Genomic DNA, 9,715 nt, shown 5'->3' on the forward strand with positions numbered 1-9,715 from the left:
TAACTACTGACAGTCTTGATAATGAAAAGGGAGTCCACATTATTTCCCTTCCAGAAATTTCTAAGTCATCTCCAGTGATCTTGTAAGGGTCCCGCGAAATGTCGGAGAAAGAGACCACCAAGTGACCACTCATGCAATTGGCAGAAGGGGGGTTTATTGAACCAGCATGCTGGGGCTCCGTGCCCACTCAAGAAGGGAAAGCAGCCCAGAGCCCCGAGCAGGGGCTGAGCACTGCTTAAGTACACTTTTTGGGGAGGGCGGAGGGCTTTGTATACATCAGAACAAATCATCATGAGGTGCGGGAAAATTGAATAACAACTCCTAAACATGATTGGTTCATTCATTGGCGGGAACAGGTCAGGCTGGAGGGATAGGTCATTCCTAAGGAGAGTACACATTCAAACTGATTGGTTCAGGCCCTGCAAGGCCTGCGTGCAACCACACAGACCCCTTCAGTTATTAAACCACCAGACAATCAGGGGAAATGTTTACTGGGCGGTCCTAAGCATTGTCTTAACAGCTACAGAAATTTCAGGTTTTGCAGGTAACATAGAAACCTAACAATACCTCCTTTACATTTTAACTCAGACCTTGCAGCTTAGAAACTTTTACAACACCCGGTCTTTTACCCTTTAACTTTTACGCTTTAACTTCAATTTCTTTTACCCTTACAATCTCAGAAGTACTACTCTCATTTTTGCTGAAAAAGGAGTTTGCCTGGGTGACTCTACCACTGCATTAATGTTTGCACTTTGAGTGTCTCTTCTTCTATAGTTATAAATGTGCAGGACTTGAAAAAAATCAAGTACTATTACTTTTTAAATTTTATAGATAGTTTTCAGTATTTAAATTATATGAAATACATAGAATACATATGGTTGGTGTGGTGACCCCCACTTGTAGTCCCAACCTCTGGAGGCTGAGGTAGGAGGATTGCTTGAACTCAGAAGTTCAGGGCCAGCTTGGACAACATAGTGATTCCTAAAAAATTAAATGAGTAGGCTGTGTGTGGTGGCACATGCCTGTAATCCCAGGGACTCAGAAGGCTGAGACAAGAGGATCATGAATTGAAAGCCAGCTTCAGCAACAGCAGAGGCGCTATGCAACTCACTAAGGCCCTGTCTCTAAATAAATACAAAACTAGGTCTGGGGATGTGGCTCAATTGTTGAGTGCCATCGAGTTCAATCTCCTGTACCCTCCCCCAAATTAAATAAGTGATAATAACTTTTAAAAAATCTGTTTAGCCTTCCTAGTTATGTAAAATTTGGTGTGGTTTGTGTGTGTGCTGGCTATGAGGAGGCAGCAGAAGTTGAGGAAAGGGTTCAGGTATAGAAAACTCCAAATTGACTTTAGGCTGCAGGTCCTAACTATGTCTCCTATATTTCTGGGACAGCCCCAATTCCAAATATACAGACCTGTAGTCGGACAAGTATTTCGATTTAGGAAATATGAAGTCTGCCTCAGGGAAATAAGCAGGTGGTTCAGCATAGCCCTAGTTTGCATTTTATAGTTTGCTTATATGGAGAGCAGATCTTGGGCAGCCTTCCAAAACTCCAGGATCTGAATGCTCTGTTTAAAATTATGAAAAATACCAAGTCATCTGATATCAAGCCTATTTTCAGTTTCCTGTTGCTAGATTCAACATGAGCCTTAACCTAAGCTATTTCATAAACTATTTCTATTTACCTGGCCAGCTCTAGTATGAACAATTTCAATTAATCCAGGAAGGGTTCATCTGACACTTACTCACTGCTTGCTGCTTGGGCCTTGGGTTCTGAATAAGGTGCTAGGGATGCAGACATGCATAGAAGACTTGAGGTACACATTTCAGCAAAACACTTTCCTTTTCAAAATCAGAAGTAATAATAATGAATAAGCTTCTGATAATGCTTCCTCCCACACGCTGTCAATTGAGCCTTTGGAGAAAGATCAAAATGAATTAACTATATGAGAAGTGGAGCCAAAGGGCACAGGTTCAAGATTTGACCGTGAGAGCAAAACTTTTAATTAGGAGTTCTGATTTCTTCTCATGAGATATGCGAGATTCCAAACTTTATCAACACTTGGGAAAACCCAGTGGATTTTTTTTTCTGAAACAACCCCATGCTTTTTGCTAACAGGAAACAAAACAAAAACAAATAAAGAAGACTGATTTTTTTTTTTTAATTAGAGCTGGGTCTGCTGTGAATTAGGATACCACCGACGCATTTCACATGGTTGACTAAACTGCTTCCGATATAAATTACTTTCAACCCTTCTACCCTGAACAGGAGCTTGTATTTCCTGTTGATTAAAGGAAAAGAAACCCACTGTATTTACCAACCTCCCTGATCAAGCCAATCCCTCTGGTCTCTGTATGTCAAACTAATGTGGGGTTTGTTTGAGTCTGAGGTAGCTTACAAGCAGAGGTCCATCCCACCCACTTTCTGAATCTCAAGATGGTGCTGGAGTTGGTTGAGCTGAGGCACAAATGCAAGCTCATGGGCTGGAGAGGAGGACCCATGACTGCCCAATCTTTCTGAATCCATCCAACTGGACATTGAAGAGCAGCCTCTTTTTAGTTCCTGGCTTCTCTGCAGGCACACAATGTATTTAGGCATTTTCATATTTTTAAAAGTGGCACACAAATGCCCGATTTTCTCCCATCCATTGCCTATTTTATCTCTTTACCAAGAAAACGGCTTTTAATTCAGGGATGTTCAAGATTTTCTGGTGAAAAAATAGTTTTGGTTTTGCCAAGACCTGGAATCACAGATTATTTGACTTGGATCCTTGGTTTGAATTCTTTTATTTAACTGATGTGGCAACCATGGTCTAGAGAGCTATGAGGACTCTCCTGAGGTCATAGTGCTCCTGCCCATTTATGCATGCCCATCAAATGATTTTCTTTACATCTTCTGTGTGTTTGGCATTGTGCTAAGCACTGAGTATACCACTGTGAAAAAGACAAAGGGAATCTCATTTTTAGGGAGCTTACAGTCTAGTCTGGGAGACTGATGATCAGAAATTTAGCATTGCAAGTGGTCGATGCTGCACTTCAAGCTGCTGCTGCAGAGAAGGAACAGGTGAGGGATGGGGAGGCCTATCTTGGGTAGAGTGGTTCAAGAAGGTTCCTAGGAGGTGATGTTTCACTGGGACGAGGAAGTTGGAGGTATGTGTTGCATTTTGGGTAGAGGGAAGAAGGGGAGCCGTGTAAGGAAACGAAGACAACTGCTGGCTTGGATTCTCTGGCAGGATTCTCTTCAGATTTTGAGTGGGCATTGTTGTAGACCAAGACTGACCCAAGGAGCCCCAGCAACCATGGAACCTCAGCTACTGGGGAGATCTTCCACCATCACAACTTGTGATCCTACAGGAAGGATTTCAAATAAGCTGCAGAGTAGCAGACAAAGGTTTATTAAAAAGATGGAGAATACAGAGGCTCAGGATACCTGAACTGTATACACCTCAGGGAGGTCAACATGAGCCTTATAAAGTCAAAGTTTTTAAAAAAGATTGAACTTGGAAACCCTCCTCCCTGCTGAAATTGGCAGCTGTGGATGCTGGCCCTGGGAAGTCCCCTTGATGTGATACGGAAGGCTCCTGGGGACTCAGAGGAGTTAAAACCTGTGAAATTCTTGGAAATGAAAACCTGCTTGAAACTTATGAAATCTCCTGTTTTGTCCCCAGGCATCCTTTCCCCCTTCTAAAAGCTCTCTTCCTCCAAGAGCTTCTGGAGAGGGAACTTTCGAAACAATGAAGTTTTCCCCATTTTTCCCCCAAGCTGGCTTTGAATAAAACCCACTTTTCTTTCTTCTTCTTCTTCTTTTTTTTTTGGTTCTTTTTTTTTTTTATTTTATTGGTTGTTCAAAACATTACAAAGCTCTTGACATATCATATTTCATACATTTTAAAACCCACTTTTCTTCCAATTTGACTGTGAATATCTCTGGAGCAGAGAGGGTTATGGCTTATCTTCCTTCCTCCCCAGGCCGCTATTAGAGCTGCTGGACAGGTGTTTAAGTTGCCTGGCCACAGTCCGTTCCTTCTGTTCTTTCCTGCTTTGATAAAGTTCTCTATTACTCCTGTGACCTATGGACTCTCTCTGATGCATATCCGGATTTCCTCCCTATAAGTTGTGGCCCTTTCCTGTCCTTCCACTACCAAGCTGCTCGTGGCTGGCTAACCTATCCAACAGGTATCACTGGATCCTGAGGGACCCATGAGGTTTATTACTAGACACCATTCTCAACAGTTTCAGAGATCCTTTCTCTCTTTTTTTTTTTTCACTTATCAAAGTGGAGTCTACATATAAAGACTAGACCAAGTGAGATTTTATGTAAAAAAATTATTCCACTACATGGTGGTATGAAGAACAGATGGTATTCACAGCTCAGAGGCTCTTTTGTTCAGAATGGGAGAGATTAATTACTCACCCGAGTACAAGATATACAAAAGATAACCACACAGTCCAATTCCCGATCAACCCTCCTCAGCTGGAAATAGACTTGCCTGCCACCCCCTTTTGGTATCTCCAATGGTGCTTAGGACTGACTATCCAGTTTTTATGGCCACATCTATCCTCCATGCTGTCTTACAAATTCCTTGAGGGTAGGGATGGGTTGAATTCATCATCCACCAACAAACCCAACACCCAACATATTTCCATGCCCATAAAAACTACTCAATGAATATTTGTTGAATGATTGATATAGAGGTAAGTAAAATAAATTTAGGGAGATGAGCTATTAGAAAGGTGGAGCTATTTTTTTTTCTTTGTGGCTTTTGCAGAGTGGTTGGGATAGGAGTCCGCAATTTTTACTGTTACTATCAATAACAACAAATGGCTATTACAGGTCCTTGCTTAATTCTTTTGATGAAGCCTTTGGCTCTGTGACAAGAATATCACGAGGATGGAGAAACAAACACACAGCTGTCTGACAGAACTCACAGCAGAGCCTCCGTTGCATCACTCTGCTGAGATGTGAAGTAATGTCTGAGCCTGCCGTTCCCACTGCAGGGCTGGCCCAGTCCCTGCTCCCAGTGCAGACAGCGACATCAACCCTGCATCCTGTCTCCTGACCCTTGCTCTAGGGGCTCCAGGCCAGTCCCACAAGAGGCAACTTGGCAGCCAGGCCCATTTGGAAGTACATCAGTCCCAGAAGGGTCTTGTGAATACATGTTGGCATTCTGTCTACCATGGAAGTCTGGGGAAAGACCGCCACCATTCAATTGAAATCCTTTCCTCTGCACTACTTATAAGCAAAGAATAAGAACTGCAAAAGGAAATTATTGCTTTGTTCCGAGGCCATTTACCAAACTGAAAACCAATTCAAAGACGGCACACAAATCCTAGGTTAAATTCTGTTCATGCCAAAGCAAAGGCATTTTCCTCAAACTATGGCAATGGGTGGCAGCATCAAAGATAACAGAAGTTGGCAGTGGAAGCCAGAGTTGGTCTATCCCTATTCGAGAGGTGCCAGGGTTGTTCCCTCTTCCCATATTAGCATTCTACAATCACACGTCTTCACTTATATTTAGAAAATTATTTTTCAGTAGCAAGGGAAGGGTTCCAAAACTCTAGAATCTGAATTGACAATATGACACTGTTGTAGGACACAAGAGAGAAGAAAATAAAGATAATGAAAAGGATCAATGTCAGTAATTTGTTGATTGGCACTCTGCCCCAGGGAGACACGGAGCCAACACCCAGGGAAACTGGGCCACAGTTAACTGGGCTTTGGGGCCAGAGGCAGTACGAGGCGTTTATTATTTAATGGAGGATTCCTATGCTTGTGAGAAAGATTTCAGGAATGACAAGCTTCCCTCCTAAGCTGGCTCTTTCTGGAGACACTGTATGGCCTGGTTGGCCTTTGGTTTAACACCCTGTAATTACTGTCAGATGAAGAGGAAGAAAAATCCATCCTGTCTCTTACTTTCTTTCCATGTATCCTCATCCAAAATATAAGCCAAAAAGAAGCAGAAAAAGCTACTGGGCATTATATCCTTTGCTGGAGAGATCCAATCCTATCCAAAGATACCTTTTAAAGGAAAACCTCCTTTTCTCAGAAGAACAAGTTCATTAACTAGTTCTCATTTAGTGTCTGAAGATCCTTTCTGCTACCTGCTCCTATTGCCACTGTGTACATGGTTCTTCCAAAGGCCAGAATCTCCCAGGATTCATAGTTTGGGGCTGACCCTGAAAGATTTTAGGTTAGGAATCAATTTTTTTTTCAACCTGTTTTATTTTAAATTGCTTGCATGACTGCCAAGGTAATTTGCAATTAGAGGAACTCTACTGCATTTTCTTCACTCATCCTCTGCTGTAATTGTTTGGGAAGTTGCCTACTAGGGGATAAATTTGGAACCGGGTAGGTGGAAATCTGGTGCAGAGGGGCAATTTGGTGTAGCAGCTGGAAACTACGTATTGCAGCCCGAGTGCTGTGAAGCAGTCCGCTGACAGAAACAGCCCTGGGCATTTCCCTGAGCCATGCTTTCCTACTGCCATCCCTCCCTCCCGCCCCTGGAAATAAGGGAAACTTTTCCTTCAAAGAATGCATACGGACTAAATTAATTACAGGTCCACACTCCCATTACTTAGATTCATAGAGCCAAAGAACATCAGAGCTGGCAAGGGCCAATGTAATCTCATTTATAAATGAGAAAACTGAGGCCCAGAAAGAAAAAACAATTCCCCTCTCCTGGGTCTCAAAACTAGTTACCAACAGAATGAGAAAAGAAACTGTTTTCTAGACTAGTATTCAACCAATGTTTAATTCATTAATAGAAATTGTCATCGTTCCAACCTGACTCTCTCCCAGAACAGGTGACTCAACGTTTGGGTGTCAAGATTCCCTTGGGGCTGCCTGGCTCATTTTACCTTTAACTTTCTTTCTCTCAGACAGCATTTTGGAGATTTGCAGTCTTTTCATCACCTGTATCAGAATTATCTGTTAGAAATGCAAATCCCTAGCTTCTCTCTCAAGTTTCAGAATAAGAATCTCAGAGCACTACCCAGGATCTACATTTTAATAAGCTTTCCCCAGCCAAATCTTATGCACCTGAGAATCACTTTTCCTGGCCCAAAGTCAATTAAATGTATTTTATTAATTTAAAATGGTGACTTAATATTTTGGAAATGAAGTGGCGCTTTCTAATCACTGATTAATATGAAAATGTTCTTTACACAAATGGTATATCATATAGCAACTGAGAATCGAAGACTTGCTAAAGTTCTCTTTTCATTTGCATCTGAATTCAATTTTATGACATTTGAGTCTTTCAGTGTTCAAGTTTTCCTTTACTAGTAGGTAAGAAATGGTGGAAAGTTTTGTTTTCTCAAGCCATATGTGAGTGGTAACACACCATTCTTTAGGCCTGAAAATGATTTAATTTACTTTGTTGTGAATAATAGCTTACCTATCAACAATTGTTTTCCCTCCAGGCTATGAAAAGACTACTCCGCTGTTGCCTGGCATTCATTGCAGATGAGTTAGTCAATTGTCTTTTCTTTGCAGGTCATCTGTCTTTTTTCTCTGGTAGATTTTCAGACTTTATCTTCAATGTTTGGCAGTGTCACAATAAAATGCTTCTTGTTATTGTTTTGTTATTATGTATTCTGTTTGGTACGTGGTATAACCTTATATTTTAAGAACACATATCACTTTATTCATTCTGAAAATTTCTCAGCCAGAATTTTTTTGAGTGTCAATTCACAGATATGTCTCTTTATTCTATTCTTGAACTCCTATTGTTACCGCTGTTGACCGGTGACGAGTCCTTGCTTCCCCAATGTTGAAGAATAACACCAGAGAAGCATGCCGAGGCAAGGTCAGAGTGGAAAATAGAAGTTTATTAAAGGACAGCAGAAAAGACTTCTCCAGGAGGAAGAAGGGGACCCAAGAGATGGAATCTGTGGAAGTGCGGTTGTCTCCCATTTTATAGTTTTCGATGATGGAATGTAGGTGGGAAGGCCCAAGGGGTGGGACACAGGTGGGCCAAAGAAGTAATCTGGGCACTTCCGAGTCAGCATCTTCAAGTTTGCTGTTCATTAACACTTCTTTGGGGTGAGCTATCTTCAAATCTGCTGGGGGCTGTTTCTTGGACTTCATTAACATTCGGAGAGTTGCTCAACTTTTCCGGGAATTCATTAGACAGGATTTACCTAACTACACTGACTACCTAACTTTAAATCTGGCTTCACTTTGAGACATAGATTAGAATCTCTTGGTATATCTTTCATGTCTCTTAATTTCTATTTTGTTATATTTCTCCCCCTCAACTCTTTATGCTGCATTCTGATTAAATTCCTTAGTATCATCTTCCAATTCACTAATTGTTTTTGTTGTTACACCCAAGAATTAATCTTATCTATTAAGATTTTTGATTCAAATAATGCTTTCCATTACTAGGGTTTTTAAGTGGTCCCTTTTTGATTCTACCTGTTCTTGTTTCATTTTTACTTGTTTCAAAATTTACCAATATATTTTTTTTTAAGAATAGTCTTTCTTTTTCTCTTTGAGGGTTCAAACAGATCTTATTTTAAATTCATTTTCATATTTTGCTAATTATTTTCATTTAATCTAGAATGAATGTATGCCAAATCTTGATTTTGTTGGCTCCCCTTCTTAGTGTCCATTTTCTTCAAGTGTTTTAGAATTTTAATTTGTGCAATATACTTTAGAGTGGTATCACACAAATATACCTTTAGAGTTGTATCATACATCCTTTCTTCCCCTACAGCCCCATTTTTACCTTGCTTATTCCTTTCTGTCTAGAAGTTTAAAAATTGTTCCCATTCAAGTCTGAGGGCTCCAGTATATGACCTGGTTTTATGTTAATGGCTTTGGATTTCTATCTTATGATAATAATATCCTATTACAAATTCATTCACTGAGCCAACAGGTAGCTGGGCCCATGTCCTGGTCATATCTGTATATTTCTACTTTTCTAGATTCACATTTACATAAGCCTTAACCTCAAGTAGCAGCTGCAATCTTTTCAAGATAGGAATTCCTCATTGTATTCAGGTTCAAGCAACAAATCTAGACTTAAGCTCCAGCCATCAAGGGTACATTTTACTCCCCAGTATTGGGGTGGAATTATCTTGCCTATCTGTGCCTGTCTCCAGAGTTTACTAAGCTCACAGATTTAGTAACTTAACTGTGTTACATTACTGTTCAGTTTCTAGTGAATAGATATTTATTTCTTCTTCATATATGTATGTGCATATGGTTTACTTCTTTTTTTTTACTGTTTTAAATTTATTCTTAAAATATTTTATTTATAATTGCTGTGTGTTTAGAGTGTAGGGAGTGACTTCAAAGCATGAGCTTACAATGCTGTCTGGGTCCCCAGACTCTGGTTCTGGAGAAGAGAACAGCAACAGTTTCTATGAAACTGTCCCTGAGACATCTACCATTACTGCTACTGCCAGATTGATATTGTCCTTGGCTTCCCATCTATCATGTGTTACTTTCTTAAAATGACTCTGTGCCTGACAAAGCCCACTGAATATAGATTTAATTCTCTCCTAAGTGACTTTATTAAGCCCATCAGTGGTTCACTTAGCAAGTACTTTTGTAATAAATTTGCAATATCCTCTCAAGAAATGGGCCTGGAGAAGAGCCAGACTAATTTAGGAGGGAACATCGTTTAAAAATGAGTGAATCATTCTCAAAGGCACACAAAGCAGCCATAGAAATACATTAATATGTTTCTATATTTCCACAAATT

Source organism: Marmota monax, unplaced genomic scaffold (genome assembly GCF_021218885.2).
Source record: "Marmota monax isolate L192 unplaced genomic scaffold, Marmota_monax_Labrador192_F-V1.1 WCK01_AAM20220418_F8-fsc00018, whole genome shotgun sequence".
NCBI lineage: Eukaryota > Metazoa > Chordata > Mammalia > Rodentia > Sciuridae > Marmota > Marmota monax.